Here is a 15222-nt window from a genome sequence, read left to right on the forward strand (position 1 = left end):
TCCAGCCGCGTCCCCAAATGCAAACCCTAAACTATTATTTATTTAAAGTTAAAGCTTTATTCATAATTTTGAAAATGCATCGTCGCTTTTACATAAAAAAACATTGAAATGTCCAACTAAGAACATCCATTTTTACATAAAAAAACATTGAAATGGCCAACTAAGAACATCCAGAAACCTTAGAAAACACCAAGGGAGGGCATAAAAACCTATACTAGACGTCCTACTAGCCCTCATCTTCTTCGTTGCCGTCGTCATCGTTGTTGCCGTCAGAGTCATCATCGTGGTAGTGGATACGACAAGACTCGTTGGCAAACACCTTGACGTTCATCTCGTTGTCACCTTCGTAGAAAAAGTTCACCAAGCAGCCAATATCGATGTCGTGGGCGCGGGAGAACTTATTCCTGCCGGTGTGGAGGTACATGTTGTTTTCCCCATCGAACAAGACCTCCATGGCCCACCAGCAGAAGCTGCAGTTTGCTTCCCGCAAGGTCACCTCAGCCGGCGATGAAGAAGGCGGACTCAAAGTACTTGTCGTGGGGGCACTCCATCTCCTCTTCCTCAGGCGACGGCGAGCGTGCCGCACGACTGCCCCTGCCCCGCCCATGACCGCAGCGGCCACGTCCTCGACCGCAACCATTTGAACCCGTCATGGAGCGCGTGTGGAGAAAGGTGGGTGGTTGCGGCTAGGGTTGCGGATGCGCGGCTGTACGGTTGTGTGTGAGGGGCAACAGGAAAGCACCCTATTTTATATGCTGGAGGCAGGTGAGGGGCGGTGGTACGCATTAACGTCGGCATGCGGAACAAGGCGAGACGAGACGTCTCCCCGCGCGTTTGGGGGAACTGCAACATCGCTGCGTGGAAATTAATTTGTGTTGGCCAGAGGTAGGACACATGTACGCAACCCTGTGTGGCTGACGAGGCTGGCCCGCCACTTGCGACGCGGTTTTTGGTTGCGTCTGACACCCCCACAGTGTCCCCTCTGTAGTTAGGATGGGCGCAAAGTGCCGAACAACATATTGAACAGTGCCGAATAAAAAGGCTTTTGGGATGTGCAACTAGAGACCGTCAAATGTCTGGCGCATTTTAAATTCCTTTCGAGAATGATTTGGAGGATACAGCTAGAGATGCTCGAGATGAGTAGGGCGTGTGCATTTCTGGCGTGTGCATTTCTCAGGTGGGGCAGGCCAAACAAAGCAAGAGGCATAAACTCTAGGTCCATTCACGTACTCAGAGTGGGCCGGACATAGGAAAATCTGGTCGGGTCTCTTGACTAATTCATATAAAATGCAGGCCCGACCTAATTATTGGGCCAAAAAAATCAAACCCAGAACCAGCCTAGAGGCATGGTCGGGTCAGGTTTGGCACAATTTTTTTGCACCGGGCCAGGCCGTCCATACCTAGCTATACTACTGGTGATCCGATGCAAGACAATTAAAACTAGAGATGTAAGTGAGATCCCACTAAGTACGATTCATTTTGTCATTTTAAGTTCAAAATTTTAGAAGGGAGATTTAAGTAGGATCCTACTTGAAACCTCAGATATAACTTATGATGGGCTGGTCTCTAGTTGTCCCATCTCTTGGATCCTGCTCCTGCTGCAAGTCGCTGGGGAAATGCATTCGATGAGAAACACACAAACCACGAAGGGGGGGGGGGGACGAAGAATACAAACACTAAGGGGGGCTGGGAGATACAAACACAGACCACACACTACTGATTTTCCTCATATGAGATGCAAGTTGGATTGCAATTGGAATTTTTTTTCAGTTGCAAGTAGAGTTGTAACAAAGATTTTTTAGTTGAAAGTAGCATTGCAACTAAAAAATTATCTAAACCGTTGAATTTACATCATGATTCATGCTAGTCACACCCATGAATTGTCACCACAGAGGCAAAAACAATATTTTCTGTAGCATGTCTTGTTCTGAACAAGGAAGCAATTTCAGTTGGACATCCTCAACCATCAGTGCTCGCCTTCTCTATTCAGTAAACTTGCAATTTAGGAAAATATGAGCGCCATCCTCAGAATATGTATGGCATGCTGTAGTGTATATAGCTCATGATTTAATACATGAGCAGCTGTTTTCTCATCAAGGAAATAATCCTCGACTTATCTCCTATATATGTTTTTGATTTTGTTACCTAGTTAGTTTTGGAAAAACCCAATAATTTTGTCACGCCCCCTTACCGGTGTGATTGCTGGCGTGAGACTCCGGTGTATGCCGGACTTGGAAGAGAAGAATAATAGAGGACGACGAACAAGAGACGGGAGAATTTGGGTTTTCTAATCCAAAGTCACAACATGGTAGACTTGAGTACATTCGGGTGGTTATAAACTCCACCCCAACTCCTCACACACACAGCCTGGCACCAAGGCCCACCCCCGTCAGGCGCGCACACACACACACACTTTATGCCTGACGCCAACTCATGCCTAAGGTGTCACAACTTCAGTCGTGACAATCCCCCCCCCCGGAGAAGCACTTGCTTGTCCCCAAGCAAGAACAGATGGAAAGCGTGTCTTCAGAACTGAACTTCCCAATCCTCCCAAGTCGCCCTATCAGCTGGCAAACCAGTCCACTTTATGAGCACCTGAGGAACAGCAGAATTACCTTTCTTGACTAATCTACGCTCGAGCACCGTCTCTGGTTCTGTATCAAGAGCATCTAGAGCTGGGCACTTCGGCAACTCCAGAAACACCGGACTATAATCTGGGCAAAAATCTTTCAGCTGTGAAATATGAAAAACATTGTGGACCTGACTATTGGCCGGTAGCTCCAGTCGATATGCCGCTTTCCCCACCCGCTCTAGAATTTCATACGGGCCAAAATACTTGTAAGCTAGTTTAGGGTATGGGCGATTTACCACCGAGGCTTGAGCGTATGGTTGTAGCCAGGGACAGAGCCAGTGGGGGGCAGGCTGGGGCCATGGCCCCCCTATGATTAATTTTTTCCTGAAAAAACCCTTTAATGTTTTTATATTTGCCCCTAAATTAGCAAATTTTAGCTATATGGCCCCCTCCAACTTATGTGATGTACATTTAGTCCCCCTTGTCTTGTATTCCTGGCTCCATCCCTAGTTGTAGCTTCAGCAACACCTTCTCTCCCACCTGGAATTCTTTCTCCACTCGATGCTTATCTGCAAAATGTTTCATGCGAGTTTGCGCATGCTCGAGGTTCTTGATGAGCAAGGCGGTCTGCACTGCACGTTTTGCTAGCACATCAGACACAGGAGGCTGCTCTTGGTCAAGTTCAGGCATTGCACCAAAATTGGGATCGTGACCATAGAGGGCTTTGAAAGGTGAATAACCGAGTGATGAATGGAAGGTGGAGTTGTACCAAAATTCCGCGAGAGGAAGGCAGCGACGCCATTGTTTTGGTTGGTCCTGAGTCATGCACCTCAAAAACATTTCCAAGCATTGATTGACCCTCTCAGTCTGGCCGTCAGATTGAGGGTGATAGGCTGTTGTGTAGTTCAACTTAGTTCCCAGTTTCTGAAACAGTAGCTTCCAAAATGTGTTTGTGAAGATTTTATCACGATCTGAGACAATTGTGCGAGGCATTCCATGTAACTTGACCAATGAGTCCACAAATTTCCGAGCCACAGTAGGAGCTGTATATGGGTGCTTGAGCGGCACAAAATGTGCATAATTTGTGTACCGATCCACAATCACCATGATCACATTAAAACCTTCCGATGTTGGGAGGCCTTCCACGAAATCCATGGAGATGTCTCTCCATGCACCAGTTGGTATAGGCAGAGGCTCCAATAATCCAATTGGAGGTGTGTTAAGATGCTTCGCATGCTGACAGACATTGCATTGTTGCACAAATGATGTCACTTGCATCTTGAGTCCTGACCAGGAAAACAACCTTTTAATTCGTTGATATGTAGCCTGTGTCCCTGAGTGCCCCCCACAGCACTAGTGTGTAAAGATGCAATGATTTTCGTTTGCAGTGTTGAATTTGCCCTTATCTACACTCTGCCTCGGAACTTGATGATGCCTTGGTATAGCTCATATCCTTGCTCGTCAAGGCTGGATATAGCAAGGGCTGTGAGGCGCTTCTGAGCTTCTGCATCAGTAGTGTATGAATTGACAACTTCCTGCAACTAGAGTGGTTGTACCTCAGAGCAGATCTGAATGGCCATGATATGCTGGACTCTAGACAGAGCATCTGCAGCCTGATTATCTACTCCCTTTCGATAAGAGATCTTGAATTGCAACCCCATAAGCTTGGTCATTGCTTTATGCTGTAAAGGTGATTGCAATGTCTGATCATCAAGATAACATAGGCTGTGATGGTCTGTTTTTTATAATGAACTCTCCTCTCTGAAGATAAGGTCTCCAACGGTCTACAACCATGAACAAAGCTAGAAATTCTTTCTCATAGATTGAGAGGGCTATATATGCTTGTCCCAGCGCCTTTCTCATAAATGCAATCGGATACTGCTCTTGCATTAACACCGCTCCAATGCCGGAGTCGCAAGCGTCCGTCTCGACAACAAATTGTTTTTCAAAATCTGGTAGCCGCAAGACCGACGTAGATACCATAGCGGCTTTCAGAGCATTGAATGAACCAGTCGCTTGTTCAGACCAAACAAAGCTCTTCTTCTTTAACAGAATGGTCAGAGGCTTCGCAATGATTCTATAATTGCGTACAAATTTTCTGTAATAGACAATTAACCCCAAAAATCCACGAAGTTCTGATAGTGGTTGGAATAGGCCAATCATTCATCGCGTGTGTCGTGGGTCAGTTGCCACTCCTGCCACTGAGATAATATTCCCAAGGTATTCAAGGTTGTCACAAGCGAAAGAACACTTACTTTGTTTGACAAACAATTGTTGTTGCCATAGCAAGTGAAGTACTTCAGTCAGATGCGTAAGGTGTTCTTCTTCCGACTTGCTGTATACAAGTATATCGTCCATAAATACCAGTACTGATTTGCGAAGGCACGGCTCGAGCACCACATTCATAACACATTGAAATGTCGCTGGCGCGTTGCAGAGCCCAAACGGCATCACCTTGAACTGATAGTGACCTTGATGAGTTTTAAAAGCTGTTTTCATCTCATCTTCTGGCCGCATTCTGATTTGGTGATAGTCGGCGCACAAGTCTAACTTGGAGAAGATCCTCGCACCTGCCAACTCGTCAAGAAGTTCATCGATAATTGGCATCGGAAAAACATTCTTGATCGTTAGTTCGTTGAGGCAGCGGTAATCTATGCAAAAGCGCCATGTGTCATCTTTCTTTTGGATTAGTAAGACCGGAGATGCAAATGGTGACATGGAGCAACTGATTCACGCCTGGAGCATCTTCTTTATCTGCTTCTCAATCTCGGTCTTATGTTCAGGTGAGTATCGGTAAGGCCTCATGTTGAATGGAGTTGCATCAGCTTTCGGTGCAATTGCATGGTCATACACTCTTTGAGGAGGTAACGAAGTGGGCTCAGCGAACACATCACTGAATTCTTCTAATATGGCTTGGACAACTTTAGTTTCAGGGGCCTCTATAGGAGAGGTGTCGGTTTGAACCACAGCTATTGCCCAGATTTCGTTGCCCTTTGACCACTTGGCGAACCGCTCATTTGGGAGCTCTCTTGTATTAGTAGGATTTGACTGTTGCACGCCTTGGAGGGTAACACGCTTACCAGCATTAGTCACTCTAAGAGTTTTTGCTACCCAATCTCCTTTTATAGGACCATGTTTCTTGAGCCAATCCTTGCCAAGAATTGCATCATATGCTCCCAATGGAAGCACTCGCATGGAGGTGTTAAAAGTTTCTCCCTGAATCCACCATATGCTAAGTTAGGCACTACTTGATTACACCGTAGAGTTTCATTTGTTTGCCAATTTAACTGACACTGGATGAGTCTTCAGTGTAGTACAACTTAATCTGGCCAACATTATTTCATTCGAAAAACTTCCAATGCTACCAGAATCTACAAGAATGAGCATTACTTGATTCCCCACCAGTGCCCTGAGCCTGATTGTATCACCATTGTCCGTACCTGCCAATGCGTTGATGGACAAACTAAGTTGTTGTGCCTCTGCGAGGTCATGTGCTTCCATCAAATTCAGAACCTCGTCAGATAAGAGTTCCACAGCTTCTTCAGTTGACATGGCATTCAATTCTGCAGCAACCTTCTTAGCACAGACATGGGTTGGATCGTATTTTTTACCGCATTTGAAACAGAGGTTGTTGCTGCGCCGGTAATCTCGCAGTTGCCAGTCCTTCCAGAAATCACCACTGCCCAATTTCAGTGTAGGTTTGTGTGTATCAACTTTTGGAGCATGGTACTCTGCACGAGCAGGTGCAACATGGCGTTGTACCCATGGCTTTGCCTCCTCAAGCACTTCCCGTTGCACCAAGGCCAGCAGTATAGCTCATTCCACTGTTGTCGGCACTTGAGATTCAACCACACTTCGAATCTCAGCTTTCAGTCCTCGAATGAAATGAGATACATATAATTGCTCGTCGTAGTGAGGATTCTGAATGCCAATCTGTAAGACAATTCTTCAAATTGCAGCTGATACTCCTCGACTGTACCCCGCTGTTTCAGCGCTAGCAACTGCTTCAGGTATTTGCGGTAGTCATCAGCACCAAATTTCTCCTCAACTGCTCGCATGAGTTCCGGCCACGAATTCACCTCATGCCTCAGACGATATGCCTTCAACCACAAAGCTGCATTACCTTCCATGTGCAAGGTGCAGGACACTAACCGCAACGAAGCATGAACGTTGAAGAGCCTGAAGTAATCCAAGCACTTGCCCTTCCAAATGCGAGGTTGGTCGCCGTTGAAGCGAGGAAAGGACATCTTGAGCTGGTGCTTAGTGTTGTCAACGCCTGATCCGGTTCTACCACCGCCAACGCCACCAGTACCACCGCCACTAGCGCCACGGCCGCCCATCAATCCACCACCATCACTGGTGCCTCGCGGTGAGCCCATCATGGCACCGCTGGCCGCGCCTGAGTTTGTTGCCGTGGACGCGCCTGGAGTGTCGCCCGTCCAAGTCACACGCGTTGAGTGGACGTGCCCGTGCCCGTGGCCCTGCGCTCGTCCGGGTCCGAGTCGTCTTCTTCTGGAGGTGGAGATTGATGTCTACGGGTGCTTCTATTCTTGTAGACAGTGTTGGGCCTCCAAGAGCGGAGGTTTGTAGAACAGCAGCAAGTTTCCCTTAAGTGGATCACCCAAGGTTTATCGAACTCAGGGAGGAAGAGGTCAAAGATATCCCTCTCAAGCAACCCTGCAATCACGATACAAGAAGTCTCTTGTGTCCCCAACACACCTAATACACTTGTCAGATGTATAGGTGCACTAGTTCGGCGAAGAGATAGTGAAATACAAGTAATATGGATGTATATGAGTGGTAATAACAATCTGAATAAAATATGGCAGCGAGTAAACATGCAACGAACGATAAATAAACGGAGATTCAATGTTTGGAAACAAGGCCTAGGGATCATACTTTTACTAGTGGACACTCTCAACATTGATCACATAATAAAACCACTCTACACTCTCTTGTTGGATGATGAACACCACTAATTGCGTAGGGCTACAAGAGCACCTCAATGCCGGAGTTAACAAGCTCCACAACATTCAATGTTCATATTTAAATAACCTTAGAGTGCATGATAGATCATTGCAATTACACCAAGTACTAACATAGCATGCACACTTGTCACCATCACACTATGAAGGAGGAATAGATCACATCAATACTATCATAGCAATAATTAACTTCATAATCTACAAGAGATTACAATCATAACCTACGCCAAGTACTACATGATGCACACACTCGTCACCGTTACACCATGGAGGAGGAATAGAGTACTTTAATAACATCACTAGAGTAACACATAGATGAATTGTGATACAAAACTCATATGAATCTCAATCATGTAAGGCAGACTCATGAGATCATTGTATTGAAGTACATAGGAGAGAGATTAACCACATAGCTACCGGTACAGCCCTTAGCCTCGATGGAGAACTACTCCCTCCTCATGGGAGACAGCAGCGTTGATGGAGATGATGGTCGTGTCGATGGAGATGCCTTCCGGGGGCACTTCCCCGTCCCGGCGTGCCGGAACAGAGACTCCTGTCCCCCAGATCTTGGCTTCGCGATGGCGGCGGCTCTGGAAGGTTTCTCGTACCGTGGCTTTTCCGTATCGAAGATTTAGGTCAGGGACCTTTAAATAGGCGAAGAGGCGGAGTCGGAAGGCTGACGGAGCCGCCACACAATAGGGGGGCGCGGCCCAGGCCCTGGTCGCGCCACCACCATGTGTGGGCCCCCTGTGGCCCTCCTCTGGTCCCTCTCGGGTGTTCTGGAAGCTTCGTGGAATTATAAGATGCTGGGCATTGATTTCGTCCGATTCCGAGAATATTTCCTTACTAGGATTTCTGAAACCAAAAACAGCAGAAAACAGCAACTGGCCCTTCGGCATCTCGTCAATAGGTTAGTTACGGAAAACGCATAATAATGACATATAATGTGTATAAAACATGTGAGTATCATCATAAAAGTAGCATGGAACATAAGAAATTATAGATACGTTTGGGACGTATCAAGCATCCCCAAGCTTAGTTCCTACTCGCCCTCGAGTAGGTAAACGATAACAAAGATAATTTCTGAAGTGACATGCTATCATAATCTTGATCATACTATTGTAAAGCATATGAGATGAATGCAGCGATTCAAAGCAATGATAAAAACAATGAGTAAACAAATGAATCATATAGCAAAGACTTTTCATGAATAATACTTTCAAGACAAGCATCAATAAGACTTGCATAAGAGTTACTCATAAAGCAATAAATTCAAAGTAAAAGCATTGAAGAAACACAAAGGAAGATTAAGTTTCAGCAATTGCTTTCAACTTGAACATGTATATCTCATGGATAATTGTCAACATAAAGCAATATAACAGGTGCAATAAGTAAACATGTAAGAATCAATGCACACAGTTGATACAAGTGTTTGCTTCTGGGATAGAAAGAATAGGGAAACTGACTCAACAATAAAGTAGAAGATAGGCCCTTCGCGAGAGGAAGCATTGATTACTATATTTGTGCTAGAGCTTTTCATTTTGAAAACAAGAAACAATTTTGTCAACGGTAGTAATAAAGCATATGTGTTATGTATAAGATGTCCTATAAGTTGCAAGCCTCATGCATAGTATACTAATAGTGCTCGCACCTTGTCCTAATTAGCTTGGATTAACACGGATTATCATTGCATAGCATATGTTTCAACCAAGTGTCACAAAGGGGTACCTCTATGCCGCTCTGTACAAAGGTCTAAGGAGAAAGCTCGCATTGGATTTCTCGCTTTTGATTATTCTCAACTTAGACATCCATACCGGGACAACATAGACAACAGATAATGGACTCCTCTTTAATGCATAAGCATTCAACAACAGTTAAAATTCTCATAAGAGATTGAGGATTAATTGTCCAAACTGAAACTTCCACCATGAATCATGGCTTTAGTTAGCGGCCCAATGTTCTTCTCTAACAATATGCATACTCAAACCATTTATCATGAAAATCGCCCTTACTTCAGACAAGACGAACATGCATAGCAACTCACATGATATTCAACAAAGGTGTAATAGTTGGTGGCGTCCCCAGAAACATGGTTACCGCTCAACAAGCAACTTATAAGAAATAAGATACATAGCTACATATTCTTCACTACAATAGTTTTTAAGGCTATTTTTCCCATGAGCTATATATTGCAAAGACAAAGAATAGAATTTTAAAGGTAGCACTCAAGTAATGTACTTTGGAATGGCGAGAGAAATACCATGTAGTAGGTAGGTATGGTGGACACAAATGGCATGGTTATTGGCTCAAGGATTTGGATGCACGAGAAGAATTCCTCTCAATACAAGGATAGGCTAGCAAGGTTGTTTGAAGCAAACTCAAGTATAAAAGGTGCAGCAAGACTCACATATGAACATATTGTAACTATTATAAGACTTTACATTGTCTCCTTGTTGTTCAAACACCTCAACCAGAAAATATCTAGACTCTAGAGATCAATCATGCAAACCAAATTTTAACAAGCTCTATGTAGTTATTCATTAATGGGTACAAGGTACACGATGCAAGAGCTTAAACAAGATCTATATGAGCACAACAATTGCCAAGTATCAAATTATTCAAGACATTAAACTATTTACCACATGCGGCATTTTCCGTTTCCAACCATATAACAATGAATGAAGCAGTTTCAACCTTCGCCATGAACACTAAAAGATAAAGCTAAGAACATATGTGTTCATATGAACCAGCGGAGCGTGTCTCTCTCCCACACAAGCATGAATTTATTCAGAGAATGAAAATAACAAAACGAAAATAAAAGCACACAGACGCTCCAAGTAAAGTACATAAGATGTGACCGAATAAAAATATAGTTTCAAGAGAAGAAACCTGATAATTTGTCGATGAAGAAGGGGATGCCTTGGGCATTGATACGTCTCCGACGTATCGATAATTTCTTATGTTCTATGCCGTATTATTGATGATACCTACATGTTTTATGCACACTTTATGTCATATTCGAGCATTTTCTGGAACTAACCTATTAACAAGATGCCGAAGTGCCGATTGCTTGTTTTCTGCTGTTTTTGGTTTCGAAATCCTAGTAACGAAATATTCTCGGAATTGGACGAAACAAAGACCCAGGCGCCTATTTTGCCACGAACCTTCCAGAAGACCGAAGAGCATACGAAGTGGGGCCACGAGGTGGCGACACCACAAGGCGGCGCGGCCAAGGAGGGGCCCGCGCCGCCCTGTGGTGTGGGAGCCCTCCGACTCCGCCCTTCCGCCTACTTAAAGCCTTCGTCGCGAAACCCCTGATGCGAAAAACCACGATACGGAAAACCTTCCAGAGACGCCGCCGCCGCCAATCCCATCTCGGGGGATTCTGGAGATCTCCTCCGGCACCTGCCGGAGAGGGATTCATCTCCCGGAGGACTCTACACCGCCATGGTCGCCTCCGGAGTGATGAGTGAGTAGTTCACCCCTGGACTATGGGTCCATAGCAGTAGCTAGATGGTTGTCTTCTCCTCATTGTGCTTCATTGTTGGATCTTGTGAGCTGCCTAACATGATCAAGATCATCTATACGTAATACTCTATGTTGTGTTTGTCGGGATCCGATGGATAGAGAATACCATGTTATGTTAATTATCAAGTTATTGCATATGTGTTGTTTATGATCTTGCATGCTCTCCGTTATTAGTAGAGGCTGCGGCCAAGTTTTTGCTCTTAACTCCAAGAGGGAGTATTTATGCTCGATAGTGGGTTCATGCCTGCATTGACACCGGGACGGTGACGAGAAAGTTCTAAGGTTGTGTTGTGCTTGTTGCCACTAGGGATAAAACATTGGCGCTATGTCCGAGGATGTAGTTGTTGATTACATTACGCACCATACTTAATGCAATTGTCTGTTGCTTTGCAACTTAATACTTGGAAGGGGTTCGGACGATAACTCGAAGGTGGACTTTTTAGGCATAGATGCGGTTGGATGGCGGTCTATGTACTTTGTCGTAATGCCCAATTAAATCTCACTTGTACTTATCATGACATGTATGTGCATTGTTATGCCCTCTCTATTTGTCAATTGCCCGACTGTAATTTGTTCACCCAACATGCTTTTATCTTATGGGAGAGACACCTCTAGTGAGCTGTGGACCCCGGTCCATTCTTTTAATACTGAAATACAAATCTGCTGCAATACTTGTTTTCTTGTTTTCTCTGCAAACAATCATCTTCCACACAATACGGTTAACCCTTTGTTACGGCAAGCCGGTGAGATTGACAACCTCATCTGTTTCGTTGGGGCAAAGTACTTTGGTTGTGTTGTGCGGGTTCCACGTTGGCGCCGGAATCTGCGGTGTTGCGCCGCACTACATCCGCCGCCATCAACCTTCAACGTGCTTCTTGGCTCCTCCTGGTTCGATAAACCTTGGTTTCTTTACGAGGGAAAACTTGCTGCTGTGCGCATCATACCTTCCTCTTGGGGTTCCCCAACGAACGTGTGAAATACACGCCATCAAGCTCTTTTACGGCGCCGTTGCCGGGGTGATCAAGACACGCTGCAAGGGGAGTCTCCACTTCTCAATCTCTTTACTTTGTTTTTGTCTTGCTTTATTTTATTTACTACTTTGTTTGCTGCATTATATCAAAACACAAAAAAATTAGTTGCTAGCTTTACTTTATTTACTGTCTTGTTCGCTATATCAAAAACACAAAAAAATTAGTTACTTGCATTTACTTTACTTGATTCATCATGTTTCCTTTTAATTTTACCACAAAAAACATACCGGTAGGACAAGGGTCTATAATTGGGAGGAACAATATAGAAGAATTTTTCACCCATGTTAGTACCGTTGAAGATTTTGAAGATAGACACTTGGTAGAACTTGCTCCTACTTATGAAATTGCTGCTGTCTTGCTTTAGTTCGCATGTTGGAAACTAAATTTGTTAATCTCAATCCTATAATCCAACACATATTTCTTACACTTGGTGATTTGGAAGAGGGGGAAAAGAAAGATTTTGTTTTAGAAACCCTTCTTAGAGAATTTAGTGGTCTAGCAAGAAAGGCTAGAAAGGTCTTCGCTAAATTTAATATGCTTGGTTCTCATACTAATTTTGTTGGTCTCCTTGAAAAAATGGACATGGATAGGATAAGGTACACTAATAATGCTAATGATGGTGGGGAGATCAAAGCACCAATACCATGTAAACTCCTAGCTATGAATGATGCACTAGAACATAACTATGCTTGGCTTGTTCCTGAAAATTTGTTTGATGAGAGTAGCAAGCCCAAGACTAATGAAAAGGGAGATGCTGAAACTTATGTATCCAATATACTATGCATGGTTGAGAAAACTCCAAACCCCTCTGTAGGTGCACCACCCTTCGATAACACTTGATTTACACTTTCTGCGCCTAGCTGAAAGGCGTTAAAGAAAAGCGCTTATGGGAGACAACCCATGTTTTTACTACAGTATTTTTGTTTTATATTTGAGTCTTGGAAGTTGTTTACTAATGTAGCAACCTCTCCTTATCTTAGTTTTGAGTTTTGTTGTGCCAAGTAAAGTCTTTGATAGTAAAGTAAGTACTAGATTTGGATTACTGCGCAGTTCCAGATTTCTTTGCTGTCATGAATCTGGGTCTACCTCCCTGTAGGTAGCTCAGAAAATTAAGCCAATTTACGTGCATGATCCTCGGATATGTACGCAACTTTCATTCAATTTGAGCATTTTCATTTGAGCAAGTATGGTGGCCTAATAAAATCCATCTTTACGGACTGTTCTGTTTTGACAGATTCTGCCTTTTATTTCGCATTGCCTCTTTTGCTATGTTGGATGAATTTCTTTGATCCATTAATGTCCAGTAGCTTTATGCAATGTCCAGAAGTGTTAAGAATGATTGTGTCACCTCTGAACATGTGAATTTTTATTATGCACTAACCCTCTAATGAGTTGTTTCGAGTTTGGTGTGGAGGAAGTTTTCAAGGATCAAGAGAGGAGTATGATGGAATATGATCAAGGAGAGTGAAAGCTCTAAGCTTGGGGATGCCCCGGTGGTTCACCCCTGCATATTATAAGAAGACTCAAGCGTCTAAGCTTGGGGATGCCCAAGGCATCCCCTTCTTCATCGACAACATTATCGGGTTCCTCCCCGAAACTATATTTTTATTCCGTCACATCTTATGCACTTTGCTTGGAGCGTCGGTTTGTTTTTGTTTTTTGTTTTGTTTGAATAAAATGGATCCTAGCATTCACTTTGTGGGAGAGAGACACGCTCAGCTGTAGCATATGGACAAATATGTCCTTAGGCTCTACTCATAGTATTCATGGCGAAGTTTCTTCTTCGTTAAATTGTTATATGGTTGGAATTGGAAAATGCTACATGTAGTAATTCTAAAATGTCTTGGATAATTTGATACTTGGCAATTGTTGTGCTCATGTTTAAGCTCTTGCATCATATACTTTGCACCCATTAATGAAGAAACACTTAGAGCTTGCTAATTTGGTTTGCATATTTGGTTTCTCTAGAGTCTAGATAATATCTAGTATTGAGTTTTGAACAACAAGGAAGACGGTGTAGAGTCTTATAATGTTTACAATATGTCTTTTATGTGAGTTTTGCTGCACCGTTCATCCTTGTGTTTGTTTCAAATAACCTTGCTAGTCTAAACCTTGTATCGAGAGGGAATACTTCTCATGCATCCAAAATACTTGAGCCAACCACTATGCCATTTGTGTCCACCATACCTACCTACTACATGGTATTTATCCGCCATTCCAAAGTAAATTGCTTGAGTGCTACCTTTAAAATTCCATCATTCACCTTTGCAATATATAGCTCATGGGACAAATAGCTTAAAAACTATTGTGGTATTGAATATGTACTTATGCACTTTATCTCTTATTAAGTTGCTTGTTGTGCGATAACCATGCTTCGGGGACGCCATCAACTATTCTTTGTTGAATATCATGTGAGTTGCTATGCATGTCCGTCTTGTACGAAGTAAGAGAGATCTACCACCTTTATGGTTGGAGCATGCATATTGTTAGAGAAGAACATTGGGCCGCTAACTAAAGCCATGATTCATGGTGGAAGTTTCGAGTTTTGGACACATATCCTCAATCTCATATGAGAATAATAATTGTTGCCACATGCTTATGCATTAAAGAGGAGTCCATTATCTGTTGTCCATGTTGTCCCGGTATGGATGTCTAAGTTGAGAATAATCAAAAGCGAGAAATCCAAAATGCGAGCTTTCTCCTTAGACCTTTGTACGGGCGGCATGGAGGTACCCCATTGTGACACTTGGTTAAAACATGTGCATTGCAAAGATCCGGTAGTCCAAGCTAATTAGGACAAGGTGCGGGCACTATTAGTATACTATGCATGAGGCTTGCAACTTGTAAGATATAATTTTCATAACTCATATGCTTTATTACTACCGTTGACAAAATTGTTTCATGTTTTCAAAATAAAAGCTCTAGCACAAATATAGCAATCGATGCTTTCCTCTTTGAAGGACCATTCTTTTTACTTTTATGTTGAGTCGGTTCACCTATCTCTCTCCACCTCAAGAAGCAAACACTTGTGTGAACTGTGCATTGATTCCTACATACTTGCATATTGCACTTGTTATATTACTCTATGTTGACAATTATCCATGAG

At 43.5% G+C, this 15222-nt stretch overlaps 1 protein-coding gene across 1 annotated transcript in view; it reads right to left on the bottom strand.

The window, feature by feature from the left end:
• Positions 1–2001: 2001 nt before the first annotated feature.
• The window catches only part of LOC124695023 (lecithin-cholesterol acyltransferase-like 1), a 29734-nt gene continuing 16513 nt past the window's right edge, over positions 2002–15222 (bottom strand). Inside the window, exon 3 of the mRNA XM_047227924.1 lies at positions 2002–2173. The gene's annotated coding sequence lies outside the window, so the exon portion shown is untranslated. The remainder of the gene's footprint in view (positions 2174–15222) is intronic.

The sequence above is a fragment of the Lolium rigidum genome, chromosome 3 (assembly GCF_022539505.1).
Source record: "Lolium rigidum isolate FL_2022 chromosome 3, APGP_CSIRO_Lrig_0.1, whole genome shotgun sequence".
Lineage (NCBI taxonomy): Eukaryota > Viridiplantae > Streptophyta > Magnoliopsida > Poales > Poaceae > Lolium > Lolium rigidum.